The 22,377-nt window shown below is 33.5% G+C and overlaps 1 long non-coding RNA gene across 1 annotated transcript in view; it reads left to right on the top strand.

The window, feature by feature from the left end:
- The window catches only part of LOC141585583 (uncharacterized), a 59,777-nt gene extending 42,448 nt beyond the window's left edge, over positions 1 to 17,329 (top strand). The window contains exon 7 of the long non-coding RNA XR_012519117.1: positions 11,895 to 17,329. This is a non-coding gene — a long non-coding RNA (uncharacterized LOC141585583). The remainder of the gene's footprint in view (positions 1 to 11,894) is intronic.
- The last annotated feature ends 5,048 nt before the right edge of the window (positions 17,330 to 22,377 follow it).

The following is a 22,377-nucleotide window of genomic DNA, read 5'->3' as shown; positions in this document are numbered from 1 at the left end:
ACAATTTAAACCTTCAGTGCTTTTAAAAATAAAGTTAATTAAGTTGCCTTTAAAAATGGAAGGTAAATACATGGGAAGCGCATGGTGGTGGTCATGAGGGAGGTGTAGAGGAAGCAAAATATCAGATTGGGCTAGAAAAGAATCAATTAAAAGAATTGTAAGAGAACCTCTATTCTATACTAGCTACCAAACTAAATGCTATGGTAACTATAAAGAATAAAAGATGGAATAAATATTAATGTAGAGAGACATAAAGAACCAAAAGATATTTATTTTCAGGTATAAAACATTTATCTTTTCATTATGGCCATATATTTGAAATATTATAATAGACATTTGATATGAGAAAGATAATTTATTGCTTAGTACATCCCATGTGTTATCTAGGCAAATCTATGTTTCTTGAGTCATATTATCCTATAGTACAGCATTATGAGCTAAGCACAGTTATCTTCTCAATTTACATATAAAGAAACTGAAAGTTATCTAAGAATTCACAGTAAAGATGAAGATTCAGATAAGTCAATGAAAACATAAATTATACAAGTAAGACTAAGAACTAAGTCACACTTTGACTAAGAACACATTCTTTTCTTTTACTGAAACTTTGTTTTAAAGAGTTACTGGAATAGATAAAAATGGTAATGATATAGATCATTTAAATTGCCTGCGTAGAGCCACAGGTATGCACTTGAGCACACAGTTGGGATGCCATGTTGCCAGTATTGTTTAGATCCTTTGCTTTGAAACATTTATACCAAAGTTTTATCTTTGCATCTGAGGCATCATACATGATACAAATAGTTTTAATGAAACACCATGAAATACATATCAAAGTGATCAGTTCAGCACTTGCAATTTGCCAACTTTGTTTTAATCAGGAGTTAATGATGTATGGCACCTCTAGTAAGTAAATGAATGTTTGAATTGCTGTGAGTTATTTTAATAATTGCTCAGCTAACCATTTAAATTATCAAAGATCTTCACTTGTGCAATGTCATATAAATGCTGGAAGTTAAAAATTAATCAACACGATTTACGTAACTAAAAGCTGCCATCTAATGGGATATTTTTCAGTAAGACGACAGCAGTAATTATGCTGAAAAATATTCTTTCCTGTAGTTTGAACGATTATAGCAATTTCCACCAGGGGATTTCGCAGTCAGATTCTAGTTTTGGGCAACAGTGATTAATATAATGGTTATTAATGAGAAGTCATTTTGATACTTCTAGCAGTGTTTAGGTGTCATTGCCTTGAAAGAAACATGTTTAGCATATTAATAATAAAGATTGCATTGGACTGGATACTAAGAAACCTATTGGTTTGTTTTTCTTAGTAACATGAAAGGTCAATTAGACATATAGAAACAATGGAACATTTTGCAGCAGGGCCTAACATTTCACTGCTTTTATCCTTATAACCATGTACAAAGTTCATTAAATATGCAAAGGTAGGACTATTATAGCAAAAAAGTGGTGGGATCAGAGGTCACAATCGACAGCAAGGTGACAATCCCTCGTGGATGGCACCCTGAGAGCTAAATTAGAGTGAGAATTACCTTTCTGGTTGCCAACAGGAAACAAGGAGAATGAAGCTATCAGCAGTTAACATTATTGGATTAATTAAAATGAATGTTGACAGAGACTTTGTTGGCTTTACATCAAATTGAGTAGAGATAAGGTAATACCTTATCAAATTTCATAAATGTAAAATTGTGGATTAAATGATTACACAATCCTTATGTTTTGGGTGACACATATAAATATATATACACATGTGCACATTTGCAGTGTGCAAATATGTGTGTCTATCTAAATGTACCCAAATCCATTGACCCAGAGTTAGAAAGTTAGAAATTATTCTCTCACTTAACCATTCCCTTTCCTAGAATTTTGTCACAAACATAATTTTTCCATCTATTTGAAGCCTACTGTTGGTAGCCATGTAATATATGGATATAGTATACGGATACTGTGTGATAGCACAGTGTTTGTGTCAGAGACAAGAATAACACTGTTGTTATAAAAGACCTACACTGTGAGGAAAAAGTTTAATTTCACATTATTGTAGATACAAAAGTATGATTTCATCAAAAGTTCAAGTAAGTCCATATAATTTGTTTTTAATGTTTTATTTGAAATGCTTAATTTCAAAAAGATTATTATAGTAGAATACTGTTATTGAAAAAATAACATTTAAGAATTTTCTTTAATTTATTGATGATTTTAAAAGTAGAATGCCAAAAATTACTTTATAATATAGTTTCATTAAGGATTATTTATGGTTTTCATAAGATTAATAGCTTAATTAAATTTTTTTGTGACTGAGAAATTTCTATATATCATTTTATTGTGCTTTTACTTTATTATTGCTTGAATGTCATAATTGATAGAAAAAATATATTTATGCATATACAAAATTTGTATTTTCGTTTATGTTTTCTAGTGTGATAAAGTCAGCAATAATGTTAATAAGTTGGAAAATGTTGATTAGCTTAAAGTTCTTAACTTTGTTTTCTTTTTGAAGTTTCATATTTCAGTGTAAGTCTGAGATGGAATTGAGTGTGATCGTTCTTTGATTTCACTGCAAGTGCTGAGTTCCTAATGTAGTGTTAGGAATGTATAGACTTTAAAGCTTGCTTTCTTCTTCTCCATCTCCCTTTGGACTTGCCTATGATTTCCATAGTAATATGCATCATTATCTGACATAGGGTTGCTGAAAAATACAACCATAAATAGAATTCTTTATTTTTGTGATTCTTTAGGAACAGACAAATAAAACTGAAAGATAATTATGGTATGAATGTAAGTCAGCAGTTTATCATACAGGTACAATAAGGGTGTGGAAATAAATTTAAAAATACATGCTCATCCAAAACATGAGGTAGTAAAAATGAAAAATTTAATTTAACATAAAGAACAGTTTAAAAGTTATGATTATTTCTGGTGAGAGCAAGTAGCACTAGAATTCTATTTTCCCTATTTTATTGTATGAAAATATAACTATATCTTTAGGCTTTTAAAAAAGTTTAACTTAAGCAACAACTGTACAGCCATTTCAAATTAATTTCTCAGAAAATATTTTGGGAGGAATATAATCTAGTTCTATGTGTAATTAATCAACAAAATTATCATGACTGTAGTCTCTTAATTTCATTGTCCTTCTCTTTTCAGTTTGTACTTATTCTCTTTAAAAATCAAATGCCCCTAAAAAGCATATCATACATAATAATGACTGAAAAGAGTTGCAGAATAAAAATTAAGCAGCAGGGACATTTCAAGGTTTATTTTATGAAAACGTTACATTAACCATGTGACATACACATGCTGTAACTGTGAAAAATGACTAATATTTTTGTAGTACTTGACAGTTTACACAATAATATCAAATATTCTCATTTGATCTTCAAAAGGATTTTTAAATTTGTGTTTCATAAACGAGGAAAATGAGATTCAGGAATACAAATCAGAGCTGTTACATCTCCTTATAATCATGTCAGCCAATAAGGCAGGGGCATTTGTTTTATTTAGGAAGGAAGGGGAAGGCAAAATTTATTAAAATCATGGTCTTTTTTGTAGTTTCAATTGTTTACTAATGTTTTGTTTTGCAAATTTGTTGCCCTTACTTTGAGTATACTTTCTGTATTTACCTATTACAGCAGTTATCACACTTATTATTTCTTATTTATCTCTGTGCCTGCTGTAACTGCACACTCAGAATAGAAAGGACCATGTTCCTCTGAGCTTTTTGCAGAGTGGCAGGCTTATTTTCGACATTTAGAAACTATCTGTTGAATGTTGGTGACATTTTCATTTAAGTTACATTCTAGGTCACTTAATACTAATTTTTTATTAGTATTGGGGTTTGTAGAGCTATCTTTCTTATTACAGTTTTTTGAAGTACATTTTAAGTCTATGCTTATCTTGAGGTAAGAAGAAAGCCGGTGAGGTATTTTTCAATGTTGTATAATTTTAGTTATGATTGTTTCTTTTTCATATTACTTGCATCTTCCATAAGATCACTGCTATTTTTGAAACAGATAAATATCTGTTGTAACTTAGGAAATATACCACTTTCGTTTCAGAAAGAGGATAATAGTGTCATTGATAATAATATCATAATGAATTATATATATAATTTTGAAAATACCCCCAATCACTTCAATATCTACATATTTTTAAATAATGTGCATTATACTCTCAGTGTTTACTTTACTTTCTCTATTTCTTTCTCTTTTCTTGTTTTATTTTTTCTTTCAATAAATCCTGAGTCTCTAGAATGTACTCATTCTCTAGAAATCTAATATCTGGCCAAGAATAAGGTTTGTCCTCATGGAGCTTATATTCTAATGCTAATATCCAGTAAGAGAACACTTTTATGGAAGTGTTGCATACACGCAAATCTAAAAACAAAGAAGCAGAAATTCCAAATAGTTGTTTGCCTTGATAAGACTATAGAATTAATAATATGTATAATTGTAACTGAACTCATCTATTATACAGTGTCCATGAATTCATCAATTGACACAGAAGACCAATTGTTCAAGCAAAATAAATAAAAGTCCCTTATATTGTTCCCCAATTGAAAATATATATGGCATTAATATGCATTTATTTGAGGGTTTTTTGTTTTGTTTTTATTTATGTACACCCAGCACTTTAGCACTTGCAAATTTCATAAGAAATATCGACCTGTGAAATGCTGGTTATTGCAGTAATTTTCAACACAATACTGTCAATGTCAAAGTTGTATTACAGCAGTAAGTAGATGATCTATAAGAAATATTCTGATTTAGGATTTCAAAACATTCTACATAACATGGTGATTACATACAGATTCATGGATCTATCTTTATCTTCATTAAATCCATATTTCAATTAATTGTCCCAATGCCCTCAGAGAAGGGAAAGTTATGTACAAATAATCCCAGTCTAAGAAAGGCTATGACCTGAATGATAGCAGGAAGTGCACCAGATTCCAGTGGAGTGAGCATGGCAGTTATTTCTCCTTTATATGTTATTATAAAGAGAACTAGGGGTCAAACTGCATAAATGATAAATGGATGGTGCTTGAATTGGGCTGGTTCTTTTATGAACATTATACATTGACCCTGGCAGTTTTGACAATTACATCCATCATTTCTAGGACTCTATTCCAACACTCAGCCTGCTCTCTAATGTGACCAAATAACCAGTTTGTGAATATAGGAATCAAAGATTGATCTTCTGTGCCACTGCACTGATTAACAGTTTGTTACTTACTGGAACTTTTCCATTCCATGGAATTCAGTAAGGATCATAATTCATTATGGCACACCTATAGATAGCATATTAGAATGCTGTAATCTTCACTTACAGACTTCAAAAGGATTAATATTAGACTTGTAACTTTGATAAGCAAAATGAAACAAAACTTTTTAGAAACTCATTGCATACTTTATGTATATATACATGATTGTACTTTAAGTTCTGGGCTACATGTGCAGAACATACAGGATTGTTGCGTAGGTACATACATGGCAATGTGGTTTGCTGCCTCCATCCCCCCATCGCCTATATCTGACATTTCTCCCAATATTATTCCTCCCCAACTCCCTACCCCCTGCTGTCCCTTCCCTAGTCCCCCTCAACAGACCCCAGTGTGTGATGCTCCCTTCCCTGTGTCCATGTGTTCTCACTGTTCAACACTCGCCTATGAGTGAGGACATGCAGTGTTTGATTTTCTGTTCAATGCATACTTTTAATGTGTGTTTTATTACTTTCCTGTTTCTTCAACAGAAACAGCTGGTTGAAGATGGAAATAGACCAAGCCATTTTAATTTTTACACACTTTTACACAGTAAATTTAAAATTTTACACAATATTTACACAATAACTTAGGCACCATATTTCAGGTTTAAAAGAATATTTCTGTCCCAAATATTTTTAGTGTGGATAGAATTATATGTAGATTGAGGGGCAGTTCTTCTAATCACCAAAATCATTACATGCAACATTGTTTGCTCTCATAAAATTTTTCCTAGAAAGTGTATTATCAACTATATGAAAGTACCTCAAGGGCTGGAAAGACAGTCAGGACATGTTTAGAGTTCTGAAAAGCAACTTAAGATTTTTGACTTTAGGTGATGTTGTATATTAAATGATAGGGAGTCTAGTCTCAGAATTCAGAGACCTGAATTTGAACTCTGGCTTCACCGTTTACCTTGGCATTATTATGTATTCTTTCTACCATTTTTTGCTTTTTCTACCAATGGATACACAAACCATTATATTTGCTTTTTAAGAAAAAAACCACAAGTATACCTGAGTTCTTAGGAATAAAATACTTTGAGTACCACCACAATAAATATTATATTATCTATGATTTATAAAAGATGTTGCTTTATGTATATCATACAATTTTCACACAGAAATTAAAATAAGCCAAATGAAACAAATGTCAATTTTTTTTTTCTATTTACTAATGAACAATATAAAATTCTTTTTTTAATGAACATTGCATTAGCCCTGATTATATATATATTTAGGATCAGGTTAGTTAGACATGCTTCATGATTTTAAAATATCTTTAATATTTGTGGATAAACAAATTTTAATGCCAGCATCTAAATTTAGTTTATTTCTATGTTTGATATTAATGGTAGTAATAGATGAAAATGTTATATTTACAATTGTATAATATGTATAGCATAAAATATACACATACTAAAGTTCGATGTTTACTATAATTGTTGTAAATCCATATTTCAAAACATCTTGATAATTTCAACTTATTTTTTCATTACTGACCATTGTCATTTTTTCAGCACACATTGTGGCTGAAGGAACTTGTAGTGAAAGAACTGTTACTCTGCCATTTTTGGTAATGTGCTTGTTTCATTTGTATTATCTTTAAAAGAGTCATTTTAGACCACTTGTTAATTTTGTGAGGGCTAGGTTAGTTCCAACTAAATAAAATTTCAATAAATTTCCTTATTGTGTTAGACACATTACATGTTGCAATGAGATTATATGAAGCCAAGCAATTATCAGCATATTAACAATAAGAACTACACTGAATTCAAATAATTAATATTTAAAATAAAAAAGTTTGATTCACATTGATTATATCTTATTTGATGTAACGCCTAGCTTTCCATAAATGATTTCTGCTTTGCTTCCATAAATTGAAAATATCTTCATACTTAAGATTACAAATATAAAAACAAGAATAATTTTTCTTCCACTTCTCTTCTAGGGAGCGTATTATTAAAATAACAAATATAATTGCTTACTGTAGCTAAGAAAAATTAAATAATTTATTCAGGTGGTATTAGGCAAACACTCCCTGAATATGAATTAAAGTTAAGTGGAAGAAAAGAGGACCATAAGTTCTCCTTTAAGGTGGATCATATTATACACAAGATTATTATTAAATGTCATTGGTGATTTTCTTTGAAGTAGCAGGTTTATTTCTTTTCAAAAAATTGAATTTCATTGATTAACTTGATATAAATTATGATATTTAGATAGCAAAATCATACTTATTAAAAATATTTAAATACAATGATGGCCACTTGTAGTCTCAGCCATGTGGGAGGCTGAGTCAGGAAGATTTCTTGCATCCAAGATTTCAAGGCTACAATGAACCATGCTGTGAATAGCCTGGGCATCGTAGTGAGACTCTCTCTATGACTCCAACCTGGGCATCATAGTGAGACTCTCTCTCCACAAAAAAAACTATGTAAATAATTATTCTTTTTTTAAATTCCAAAATATTATTGAGCTGTTGTTTACTGATTGGTTCTTGAATTATATTGAAGGATATACTACCTTTTCTGCTCCCTCATCATCAAAATTTGTCGAAACAACTGGTTTTTGTTAAGAGGAAGAATGCATTTTACGAGGGCTTTATGTCATGGCCTTCACCATATCAGCAGAGAGATTACCAGTATGTACACAAATTTTAAAATCATTAAATTTTATATATAATGAGTGATATAAAAACATTTTACTTAAACCAAGAAATAATATGAACTTAACAATTTATATTCAATAACAATTTAAATGGTAAAGGAAATTTAGCCCATTCTATTCAATAAAGATTTGTGCTATTGTGAGTGCAAAATTGAAACATAAATCAGTTGCTCCCTCATTTCATACTAATTGTAATGTTGTTCTTATGGTATTTTTTTTTCAGACGATCCCTAATCACAGATTCAATTCTTTATCCAATGCTCCAGTTCATAAACAGTAGTGTATGCTACTGTGGGCATATTTGTGTTATTGTTTGAATGTGTCCCCCAGAAAGCATGTGTCAGAAACTTTATACACAATGCAGCAGTGTTGAGAGTTGGGCCTAATGGGAGGTGGCTTAGCACATGAAAGTTGCACCTTAATAAATGGATTAATGGATTAATGGCAATTATACAATTGCTTGAGGCAGCAACTTCAATCTCTTGCACACACTCTCCCTCTTCCTCTCTCTCTCTCTCTCTCTGTCTCTGACATGCTCTCTTTTCCTTTCAACTTATGCCATGGAATGACACAGCAAGAAGGCCATTGGAAGATATGCACCCACTGACTTTGGACTTCCTAGGGTTCTGAACTGTAAGAAGTAAATCTCTGTTCATTATAAACTATTCATTCTCAGGTATTGTATTATAGCAGCACAAAATAAGCTAGGATAATTATCTAGGTTGGAAATACTCACAGATTGTGTATGGAGCACCAAGGTGTTATAATAGCTTTATAATGAATTTTTAAGAGATAATTTTAATTATAATGACCCTCAGTACCCTGGCAATCAAACATCTAAGTCCTCCAGAAATATACTATGACTATAGTTGACAGCATCTAAATATGCATTTCATTGTTCCCTACAATGGGTTCTACCTCAGATGAACTTTAGCATTGCCATATATTCAAGGAGCTATCATAACAAATAGTTTCTAACTGACTGAGAATTTTTCAACTTTACAATTGATTTATTTGGATGTAACCCGACCTTGTTACCACAGATGATGTTGTTATTGTTTCTGCTGAATGCCTATTGTTTTTGCACCACTGTGAAATCCAAAATTGTGAGTCAAACTATCATAAATCAGCCACTGTCTTCTATGTTGCCAGCATTAAGTGAAATGTTATGACATATTTTACTTAGTGGTACTATAGTTTGGATTTTTGACCCACTAAACATCAGATTGAAAATGATCCCCAGTGTTGGAGGTGAGGCCTATAGTAATTTGTATGGGTCATGTTGAAAATGAGGGTGGATCCCTAACAAATGGTTTGGTGCTGACCTCATGGTAATGAGTGAGTTCTCACTCTGTTAGTTCCCAAGATAACTATTAATAGTTGTTTTAAAAAACCTGTCACCTCCCCTTCTCTCTTTCTTACTTCCTCTCTCACCATATGATCTCTGAACACACTGTATCCCCTTCCTCTTCCACCATGAGTAGAAGCCTTCTGAGGCCCTTACCAGGGGTGGATGCCAGTGCCATCCTTCTTTATAGCCTGCAGAACTGTGAGATAAGCCTCTTTTCCTTATAAATTGTCCAGCCCTTGGAATTTCTTTATAGCAACACACGGAAATCAAGAGAGATGAGTTTATCAGAAAGTAATCCTATCATAAGTTGAGGAGTATCTGCATTTTATGCCCTGTTTCAGAATAATTAGCATAGGAAATCATGTTTGCCTGGTGCTTCTAGTATTTTCCTGGACAGAATCCCTCCATTCTATCTATGTCACTTAGATTATTGTCAGAAATTTTATGGCTTCAAGTTTTGTCTGCCTAAAAAGCTAGCATCAAAATGCGTATTTGCAAGCAAAAAAAAAAAAAAAAAAGGTCTTACATAAAATACATGGGCTGATCCCCAAATTTCAAATGGCTTCTCAGTCACTGGAAATCATCTGAACTGCATGCAACCAGTAAATATTGCATCCTTAAATTCCAATAGATTTTTCAGAATGCTTTCTACTCAAAATTTCTAGTCAAAATTCATGAAAGTGCATATTCAATAAAATGAAACCTTGCTCTCCAAAATGGGATTTCCAGTTGTCAGTCTTCCTTTACAGTAACCAGAAACAATTTATTATCAAACATATGTGTAAAAGAATATATTATTTTATTTATTTTTGAAGGTTTTTCATTGACTGGGTCTCAGGATACAGAGATGAATGATATGGTATCCTTACTCTCCAGAAGTCATAAGAGAAAGGGTAAAGAATATTCTAAAAACTTAATTTAAATTTTTGTCACATAATTAAAAGTGTGGTAAATGTACCCTGGAAGTATAATTTAGAGGGAAATAGTATATTTACCATACTGAGTATTTTTTATCCAGGAGATAGATAGATAGATAGATAGATAGATAGATAGATAGATAGATATATCTTCATTTATCCATGTTGTCTTTTATATCTTTGAGTAAGGTTTTATAGCTCTTGTAACATAGGCATGGAATATTTCTTGTGAAGTTTATTCATAGAGGTGCTTCAAATACATAATTTGACTAAACACTAGTTGGCCAAGTATTAAGATTGATGTTTATCTGAAGGCAAAGCCAGAGCTTAAATCAAGACTAGGAGTAAACTTCTGAAATACAAAAATCCATCTGGAAATTTATTTTTTAATTATAATATTTCATTAAACTCATTCTCATTTATTATTTAAAAAGTTTCTAGCAAATTGTTAAATGAACACTGTCCAAAAATAATTAGAAGCTTGTTTTTAACAGTATTATACAGGATCAAAGTACTAAGAGTTGCCTCATTTTTATTTTAACATTTATTCTCCTTTTGTTCATACTCTTGATTATTTAATACAACAGTAACTGCCAAAGAAGATTTTTCTTCCTGAATATTCTTGTCTGGGGTTTGGCTTTTTTCTTTTCAGATTTTCTTCCTCAGTAAATATGGGGATTGCAAATTTGGGGATTGCAAAATTGTTATTTTTGCAATCAGTAAATTGGGGGATTGCAATATTGTTATTTGGCTGTAATTTATTTCTGCAGTATGTGAGTGATTCCCCAATCACACTTAATTTTTAAAAATTCAGGGCCTATGTGAAATCAGACTACCAAAAATATCTTTCAAAAGTCATTTTGTTTGATGTTATAAATGTCAGTACATGAAGAAATTCTATAAAGATTAAAGTTGATACATGTTTTTCCAGCCCTTTAAAATTGCTGGTTCTTATAAACATGTTCAAGACATATCAACCTGAAATTTTATGGAAGATATATTTTCAGATAAAATATTCCCAAGTAAAACTATACATATAGTTACTAAAATTTGGATTTCAATGAAGAATCATTAGATATTCCTTTGAATTATGTAAAAGATATTTAAAATATAATTCTGGAGAGGTTCCAATGAATGCATCAGATTAATTCAAAGAACTAAAGAGCAAACTGCTTATGTTCTTCTTGACTTTACTTTTCCATCTTAGTTTGAATGATAAAAAGATAGCAAATAAGTATCTATCTTTCCATTAATTTCATTAATTGCATATTAACATTATGTGACATAGTCTTTATAAAGACAATCTATCAAAAAGTGTGCCAGAGAATCAATACATGGACTACTAAATAGAAAAGGAAAGACATGCTATTTTTTCAGTAAAATTTGACATGCATATATATGGCAAACCGTAAACAAGGATGTTCAACCATTTCTTTTTTCAGCAATTTCCTGCTTTGGTTTTACAAAATCAGCTGAATGAAATGGAGACTTTATGATCATTCAGCATTCATGGGTTTATTGTGGGCAGAGAGCACCCTCTACTTTCTCCTGATTAAACAGCACCCCTAGTCTGGAAGAAATGAGATGGCTGGTTCTATGCTGATATTTTGCTCAGAAAATCAGAAGGGATTTGTCTATAAGGTTCATTAACTCTTGGCCTCTATTGGCAGTAACCCATGTTCAGGAGGCCACCATTGTAACACCCTCAAAAGAACTCCCCAAAGGAGGCAAAGTCTAGAAGGAGAATACCTGCTCTGAAGTTTCCCACCTTCCCTGAACTGAATCTGCAGAGCCACCCCAGGAGGGGAGAATGCAGCTTTGAAAAATAACACCTTTGTTATTCCAAGTGTTAGAGATGAAGCTGAGTTTTCAGATGGCCTCAAGGTTTGTGCATCCTTCACCAAACACAGATGGAAACTGGACTCTTTGAACTGCTTTGAAAATCTGTTACTAAGTATTGCTGTGGGTCTGTGAAGCAGCCACTGCTAACTTCTAACTGCCTGCAATTTTTATGGCTGGGTGATGACAAGGGATAAAATAGCTTTATTTTAGAAGTAAATGGCTCATATGCCAGGGAGGAAAAAATCCACCATCTAAGCAAGATTTAATCTTAAATGTTATGATATTTCTAAATGGTAGTCTGTTTAAAATACTGGTTTAAATATTAGAATTATAAACAAGTCATAGAACATATATGTAACATTAATTCACTCACTTTATTCTCATAAATTAGACTTTTTACAATTTTAATATTTCTAAGACATTAAAATCTACAAAGATTAATACTTCCTGTTTCTTTATCACTATAGTTCTTTAGAGCTTTGCAGTTGTGTTAAAAACGACTGACTCAAATCTAGAATCAGAAACATCTGCTAGAGTAAGTCGAAGTCATGCTCTGTGGTTCCATTTTAACACATTTTCGATTTAATACCACAGCTTTCACTTGCCTATATTAAGAGCAAGCACTCAATAAAACCGCTGTAAATAGACATTTTTCCTTAAGTCAGATTTATACCAACAGAATCTACAATGCACTATTTGAGCCTGGTTATATGTGAAACATATAACCACTTGGGTTGCTTTTGTTATTTTCATTTCAAAGACAACTAAATCTCTGTATGGGAATAAAGGCATTTCCACAAACTGGCAGAAAGCTATGAGAACTTCAATTATATTTTTAATGGAGTAACCAAGCTTTGCCCAACACAAAAGACACCATAATGGTGTATGTTCTCAGTGTAGTATTTTTATGATTTTACAAACATTTAAAATTGCACATGCATTCATGGTATGTGTTTTTGTCTGTGCCAAAGCAAAGCAAAACAAAACAAAACAGAAGAACCCTAGATTAATGTCATACTAAGTAAGTTTTAGCACTAAGGTTCCTATGGAAACATTAACTTAGCTGCGTTGATTATATGCAACTTTTTAACGGTAGGAGTTTACCAATATCAACAGAGGTACTTTACAATACATATTTAATGAGAACACATACTTTAGCCACAGCAGGCTTCCTCCTTGGAGCATGGTGAGGATAACTGTGTGACCCTCCACCCTGTCTCAGCAGGTATGCACCAGCAGGACCTAGCAGACTCAGTAATCTCTTCATGGACCTATTGAACTTTTGGTTTTTTTTTTTTTTTAAATAGATGTACATACAAAGAGGGCAGGAATATGAGCCTTCTTGCAACTTCCACCCCCCAGGGTACACTGAGTGACTATAAAATTCTGGCATGTACAATATTCTTTATTCCATCCTTCCTGCCAAAAGCATTAATCATGGTAAAAGGAAGAACCTCACATCCTGGGAATTTACAATCCCTATATTATCCTTGAGTTTAAAATGCTTGTATCATACAAAAGTGGCACTAAAATTTAAATGATGTTTCAAGAAGGGGTTAGTGGAACTATTACCAGTGTGTGATAATGACTACCTCATGTAAGAAAAAGAAAGTCATCCACTACCAAAAGTTAGAAAGGGGAGGAAAGCAAGTATGCTATGTCACCTAGTTAACCCCTGTCTATTATTTCACAGACGAAGATGTATTAAAAACCTCATTCACAATTCTTTAGGGGAAAAAACTTGAATGAAAAAATTATACAAGGCTTTGCTGATGTTTGTATGACCTTGCTTAAAATATTTCCATAAACAGTAAGGACAAAAATGATGATATCTTGTTGATGGAATGTTCAAATGACTAGACTGCATAGTAATTTGAGACATCTATAAACATGTTCTATGTTCATGATTTTAGAACTGCAGTTATATTCAGAGGTCGAAATAAGATGAGCAAGGCATTGTCTGTCAGGGCCATCACGTGTAATTATGCTGATAGTGCACTACCCAGAGTTACCTAAGCCAAGGACAGAAGCGAAGCCATGGCCATGGTCTATACACCAAGCCACGGGCTCAGTGTGGTGCCTGCCCAGTGGAGAGGCGACAGGGAGAAACACTTCTACAAATTCATATACCGAAAAGGGACCCCTTCTTTAATTCACACGCTGCTGCACTGCAAATTTTCTGGCCTCCACGTAACTCAGAGAGTATTGGCATTCAAACTGTATAGAACGTTTACTTTTCCATGTAAGAGCCAAGCTATTTGCCAGACCCTTTATATGTCATTTGTATCTTATCTAGCCCTCATAAGAATCAAAGTTCCTTATCAGGACCAACATAGTGTGGACCCCAACCTTGGTCTCCCACCTGTTCTCTCCCCACTCATCCTCATACCTTTACAACTCCTTCGCTTGTCAGTCTCCCTAGAGGCCTTTACCCTTGATAACTGCTCCACCTGTAACCCTTCACATGAGTGCTCTGGGTTACTTCCTCACTTTATTCAGGGGCTTGGGCATCCCCTTATTAGAAAAGCTTTACTGACAAGTTTGTGTAAGAAGACATCACCTGTCTGCCAAACCCCAGACACTTTGAACTGACAGCCTCCTTATTTTGCCTATTTTTTCTTTATTTAACGTACCCTTCCCTATATTATTTATTTATTAAGAGGTGTATTTATAGTCTGTCTCTCAAAACTGGAACCTAAGTTTCATAAAACCAAACATTTTTAAATGTTTTGTTTTCTGTGAAATTCCCATATCTGATAACCCTGGGGTGTTGCTTGTCACTGAATCTATCATCAGTTTACCTGAGTAAAGATTTTGAAGTTGACAGTTCAAGACCATTACAGCCACTCTACAATGCCTTCAGTACTCCAGTCTTCTTGCATTTTCTTCACCGTTAGTCTCAGAGAGTGGCTTTCACTCTCATGGTCACCATACCTGATCACAGAGGCCATGTTCCAGGCAGGAAAGGTAAGAAGGAAGGAGGGTCAAATATACATTCCGGTTAAGTCTGACCCCACTTAGGGAGTCTTTCCATAATTTCTAAACAGTAAGTAGAATACAACTCATACTTGTATTCTATTGGGCAGCATTGTGTAACATTATTGCCCATACAAAGACAGCCAAGAAATAGAGCTTTGTAATTTCCACCTCCATTTAAATCAGGTTCTGCCGTTAAGAAAGAGAGAATGAATAATGAGGAGACAATAGATAATGTGTCACTGTCTCTACAGGTAGTGGATATGAGGTTTTCAACTAACAACATCTGCTGCTGTGGGAAAGGAGAATGTTTTTCTCATAAAGATTTTCCCAATCTTCAATGGTCTTTTAACTCAGTTAACGTAATTTGCATTGAAATTTGCTTCATAAAGAATTATCCAAAATCAATAAGAAAAAGACAAATATCCTAATTAAAAATTAGCAAGGGATATGGAACATGTTCAAAGTAGCCAATTAAAAAAAAAAAAAAAGATATTCAGCCTGATTTGTAATCAGGAAATGCAGACACAACGGTTCAATACCATTATACATTCATCAGATTGACAAGAATTGAAAAGTCAGATATCAAACTTTTGCAAAGATACAGGAAAAGGACAACTCCTATATTGCTGGTGAGAGTGTAAATTGGTACAATTTTTTAGAGCAATTGAGTGCTACCTGGCAGAACTGAACATGCTCATGCCCTTTATATTAGCAATTCTTCCAGTGTCTATAGAGTCTATAGGACTTTCACAGTGAGCCTAATGAGATGGGTATACATATATAGACCTCATCATTGTGATATCAGTTGGCTCGTTTGGGCAGGCATATTTTTACTATATTAATAATTAACTATTAAACTCTCTCTTGTTGATTGACTGTATCACCCAATTTATGGTTAGGGCTTGCTTGTAGTGAGCAGAGAGAGAAAAGGTGCTGATATAATACACCTTTTGATTTGGACTGGAACAAACATTTTAATACAATCAGAATTTTCCCACATGTGAACCAATACTGACATAGGGGAAAATTACAGATATTCCTTTTGAAGTCTACGTATTCATCTTGCAATAGAGTTGATAATAAATATTCTCTCATTTTATTATGACTTTGGAAACTGCAGCCCCAATATGACTTAAGTCTATTTAATCCCTACCTTTTCACAGAATGTCAATCTGGTAGAGAGAATTTAAATATTCAGAGTAATGTATATACAGCCAATTTAAAGCTGGCTTCTAATTAGGAAGGCAAACACAGTCCTAAATACCCTGCCTATTAAAATGTCATTATTAATTAGCAAATATGCAAGAATATGTCATTATGCAACAAAAAACTACTCTATATATTCATGTTTTTGTCAGTAACAAGTCATATTTTGAAACTATTTTAAAAGCATTTTTATCTGATTTGAAGCAATCACTATGTTGCTGAAGTCATTTTTAAGGAAACTAATTATCTTATTTTAGAAAAATTAAAAGTAAATTTAGGAGTATCCTGTGGTAATTTCTGGCTGTGACCACAGAGGAGGGCTCATAGCCATTTCCTACTCCCCTTCTGAGGGCCTCACTTCCTGGCAAATATGATTCCCAAAAGATGTGGTAAAAAACTTGATATTCCCAAATGAACCTATCATCATGCAAAATGTTATGCATTCCTTAAATTTTGAGGGCTACTTTTCTTCTATTTTTTAATTTCTCATGATCTTAGAAACTGAACATACTTCAACCATAACATGAGAAATATAGTCATGTATCACTTGGTGATGGGAGTATGTTCTGAGAAATGTGTCATTAGGCAGTTTGATCATTGTGTGAACAAAACTTAGTGCGCTTACACTCTCAGTTTCTTCACTATTACTGAATTTCAATCATTTTCCTTATTTGATCTGCGATGACAATATCATTTGTCAGATATCAAGTTTCCATATATGCTTCATTATAATCTTATGGGACTACTCTTCTGTGCAATCTGGTTTTGGCTGAAACGTTATGCCATGCAAAACTATATATGTGTGTATATATATATTTGTGTGTATATATGTGTGTGTGTATGTGTATGTCTGTGTGTGTGTATGTAGACAGTTTTGTATATACACATGTGTGTATATATAATTGAGCAATAAAGATTTTTAAGAAACTGAAGTATTGACTACCACATAAAGTGTTCACATATTATTTATTCTGGCATTTATATTTGATGCAGCAAGAAATATAAAATTATTGCTAGAAAATTAATGGAAAACAATTTTGTCATATTGTGGTCACATGAATAATTTATTCAATTTTAATGAAAGGTAATATTTTTAAAAATAAATCACTGTTTATGTTTGGGTTCATTTCAATATTTAGCTCATTTACTTTCTAAGGGGGTTTTTTCTTCCATTCTTCATAAGCCTCTATTAAAAAATTAAGATTTACCAGCATATCTTTAAAGAGTGCTTTGTCAAAGTATCACATTGCTCTTAATATTTGTGAATAATGCTCTTCAATGTAAAGTGAACAGAATATCATTACCCAAGTAATAAATCTTCAATGGACCACATAATATGGGAATAAATTATTTTAAAGTTATACATATTTGTATGAGTATGTATGTGTATATATCTACAAAAATATATATAAATTAAACTTTTTATGATATTTTTATGCCATGTGGCTTTCATCCTAAAGTCAATTTAAAATAGTATATTTCTAGATATTACATAAGGATTCAAAGGCAGTTTTAAAATTACTACTTTCCCTATTACATTTTTTCCTCACAAAAAAAGGCAATTGAACAAAAAATGCTTAACACTCATCACTAGTGTCAAGTAGTCATAATAAGATAAATAGCTAGAGTGAAGAAAATAGCTGAATCAAAATGTGACATATTGATTAGAATCTCTTGAGATTCAGTAAAGCACATATATGACTACATTTTTATAACTGGGTAACAAAAATTTTGGTCCCCAAAAATTTTGATAGAAGATTTTCATCCAATAATTAAACTTTAAGAACAACACACACTAAATATTCTCAAAGAAGCAGAAGTACTCTTGGGGCAACAATATGATTTTATAGTAATCTAATGAGAGCTGTAGCAACGCATGAGAGAGAATATATCAAAGTCAGATTAATCTAGAAATTAATAAAGAAAAAATAAAAATTTGGGTTATAAAAGACTGTAATTTCTGTCTTGGCTACTCCTTCTCACTCTGCACCTTGGATCTGGGGGAAGTCATGCCCTAATGGACCCTATGAGAGGGACGGTTGTGTCTGTGTGGTGAGGAACTGAAGCCTTCTTGTATCAGCCATGTAAGTAAGCTTAGAAGTAAATCCTCTAGCCCCAATTCAAGGTTTCATTGATTGCAGCCCTGGCTGATCGCTTGATTCATGAGATCCTAAGTCAGAACAATCCAGCAAAACCAAACTCAGATTCTGAACCCTTTGAAACTATGTGAGAGTAAATATTTATTGTTTTAATCTGCTATGTCTGGGGGTAATTTGTAGTGCAGCTATAAAACATCTTAATACTGTACCAGAGAGAGGATTCATTGGGACACTAAATTTGATTTCTAGACATTTTCCTTTAAATAACTATGAATACAAAGATATTTTACCAAAAACTTCCACGTGTTTCAGATTTATTTGGCAAAAATGACTCTATGTGCCTATGTGCATCATGCAATTTACACTGTCTATAAGGAATCCATATATATAATTCCTCTATTGCTAGTTTAATATTCATCCAATAGACCTATGACTTATTTGACCTTCTAAGAAGTTTTGAATACAAAGAGAAGCTTCTTGATCAAGAGAAACGCTTTTTTTTTTTTCTTCAAGACTGCATTTATTTGTCTCTAGAAGGTAACCCTGGGCCTTTTCATTTTTCATACTTGTAGAAGTCTGTGACTCACCAGTTCTACTTCTGGGAATGTATCCAGACTTCTGGTTGGGGGCATGACTCCGGTCGTAGACAACACTCTCTGGCGACAAGAATGTGCCGGCTCACCACTGCCACCATCTGCCCAAGGCTCTTCCTCTTCATTCTTCAAGCTGAAAGCACAGCCGATACCTTGGATGATGTTTCTCCATAGCTCTCTAGCGGAGGACATACGCGGTTCAGAAGTGCTGTTACTATAGCTCTGCTCATCTGCATCTTGTTTCTCTGAGTCTTCGGCTTCTTTCACAACAGGACTGAAAACCTATTTCGCCTTACTCAGTTGCGCCTTTAAGAATATCAACTTTGAGGGCCGGGCGTGGTGGTTCACGCCTGTAATCCCAGCACTTTGGGAGGCCGAGGCGGGTGGATCACAAGGTCAAGAGATCGAGACCATCCTGGTCAACATGGTGAAACCCCGTCTCTACTAAAAATACAAAAAATTAGCTGGGCATGGTGGCGCGTGCCTGTCATCCCAGCTACTCAGGAGGCTGAGGCAGGAGAATTGCCTGAATCCAGGAGGCGGAGGTTGCGGTGAGCCGAGATCGCGCCATTGCACTCCAGCCTGGGTAACGAGAGCGAAACTCCGTCTCAAAAATAAATAATGAATAAATAAATAAAATAAAAATAAAAAATGAAAATAAAAGAATATCAGCTTTGCTGGGCTTCCTGCTTTGGGGATGAAATGGCACAAGTGCCTTCAATTTGGCAACACCACGGTTGAGATTTTTTTTTACCTGCTCGCGCTGCTTTCGCCTTGGCCACGCGCCGCCGCTGCCGCACCAGCTGGAGGTGCCCGGTGGAAGAGCAGCCGCCCGAGGGCAGCCGTCGAGCCTGCGGATGGCGGCCAGCTGCCCGGCGGCCCGAACTCCTCCCGCGACGCAGCCTCCAGCACCTCCGCCTGCGGGACGCCCGGGGCCATGAGGGTTCAAACCACCGGGAAAGCTGCTCTCCATTTTAAATGTATAATCTGCCTGTAATCCAAGCACTTTGGAGGCCAAAGCGGGCGGATCACCTGAGGTCAGGAGTTCAAGACCAGCCTGACCAACAAGGTGAAACCCCGTTTTAAAAAAAAAAAAAAAATCAATATAATCTGCAGGATGAGATTAGACATTCGTGTTGGCAGACTGGTTAGGAAGGATCTGCCATTCCGAGAGTCTGATCTTGAGGTGTTGGGACGCACTGGCTTCTGAACCTGGAAACATTGAGTGACCGTCAATGCACAATGTAGTCTCAAAAGTTATTTTTTTGAGGAGTCCTGCAGATGACTCTTCGGCAGGTGACATTTCCCTTGTGAGTAACATTTCTTTCTAAGAGTGCGTAACGATTTAATAGCAACATGGCGAGAATGGTCCTATCTCTAAAATCCAGTGAGACTTCCCAACATTATGATTACATTTTATCCATGGAAGCGCCGTAAAGAGAGGAACTTTGTGCTCTTCACTCAGCCATGTATTGCGTATCTGGCACGGTAAGTACTCCGTAAATATTTGTTGAATAAATAGAAACATAAATGGTAGTCAGATATTCTCTGTTTTCCTACTCAACAGTCTTCTCCATTCTCCATAGTAGCCATTTTGTATCTTCTCTAACTCCTCAAATATCCACTAGTGAAGCCGCTCTTATTAGTAAGATAGGCTGTCTCCTAATTCACTATTAAAATGTGAATTAAAAAAAAAAAAAAATCTCTCTCAACGTATTGCCTCAAAACGTGTATTACTCCTTGTGTCACACTAACATATACCAATGTATCCTAAAGATTATTCCATATATACACATCTATGTGCTCATAATTTTGTTAAATTGGTGCATTCCTACCTTGTTCCAATTTTAGTGGGAAATTCTACTATTTGACATTTTACCATAATACTGATTTTGGCTTTGAGAATATAACTTGTAATGGAATTACATGTCTTCCCTCTCTTCTAATTAAAGATTTTATTTTTAAAATGGATACATCACAAATTGTTCAACATTGTTTCTAAGTTTTAGGATAGTATATTCTAGCTAATAAAATTTCTAGGCGAAAGGGTACTTTTCATATCTTTCAAGTAATGAAACACACTGTCCTATAACTCTCAAGATTTGAGTTCACTTTCTTCAAATTTCACCAATAGTTTATGGGAGTGATTATCTATATACTTACATACTAGATACTATAAAATTTTGGCATATCTGTCAAAAGAAAACTGATTTTCATATGAATCTTTTATTTTGCATGCTTTTTAAATAAATGTAAGATTTGTTATTTTATCTTTATTATATGTCTATAATTCATTTTTAAGATGCCTTTTTAATGTTTTTTAAAAAATGTTTTTCTGTTCATCTTATTTTCATAAACCCATTTGTAAAATTTATTATTTGCCATGACTATATGACATGTTTATATAAAAGGCTCAGGCTTTTATTGTTGCCATGTAATTATTATTTTCCTAGTATTAATATTCCTAATAATTTATTATTATAAGCACACAACTTTATGACCACTTTGCTTCAGATGCAAGGTCTATAGAACAACGTAGGGAAAATTATTGAGTTTTCCAATTTATTCACACTATGCATATCCATCTATTCTTTTTAGATGTTCTTTAATTTCTCTGAAAAATCTTAAATTTATCCCTATGCTGATTTCCATGCTATTGTACACGTATTAGTTTTTAGAATTCTACATTTTAATTTGGTTAAAACTATTTCATTTCCTTGCTAAACTTACTATTAAATGTTACAGTTTATATTTATGTATTTTAGGATATTTGTATTGTACAAATCAGGTTTGTGTGAATAACAGTTTTATTGCTTCTGTTCTAAGCTTTGTATCTTTCTTCTTGCCTTATTGCATAGGCCTTGCTATCCAGGGCAATGTCAAATAGACACAGAAGGAGTTAGTGCCTCTGCCCAATTTCTAGTCTCCAAGGGAGAATTTTTCATATTTATAACCGATTAGTATGCTATGTACTATATTTGTGTAGATGACTTTAATTTAGAGTAATTTAAAGCCTATTCAGAAATGATTTTTTTGTGTAATAGGTGTTGCATTTTACTAAAGCTATTTCTGGATCTGCTTAAAATTTACATAATTTATTTTGCTATTGCTGGGGGGTAAACTGGATGGTTTTTAAACATTAAACCAATCTTGCCTGGTGTGATGGTTCAAGTTAAAATCCCAGTGACTCAGGTGGCTAAGGTAGGCATATTGCTTGAGGACAGTAGTTTAAGATTAGCCTGGATTAACATAGCAAGCCCTATCTCTAAAAAAAATTCTTGGAATAACTCAAGTTATTTCTGCAGTTTTATCTTTTTATACACTGTTTCATAATTTTGATAATATTTTGCTTTGAATCATTACATCCCTTTTCAGGAAAGACATTAGCTTATATTTTATACTTTTTTTTTTTTTTCTGAGTCTCGCTCTGTCAC

Source organism: Saimiri boliviensis, chromosome 9 (genome assembly GCF_048565385.1).
Source record: "Saimiri boliviensis isolate mSaiBol1 chromosome 9, mSaiBol1.pri, whole genome shotgun sequence".
NCBI lineage: Eukaryota > Metazoa > Chordata > Mammalia > Primates > Cebidae > Saimiri > Saimiri boliviensis.
Note: the sequence above shows the minus strand (reverse complement) of the source record. Positions and strands in the feature narration are given on the sequence as shown.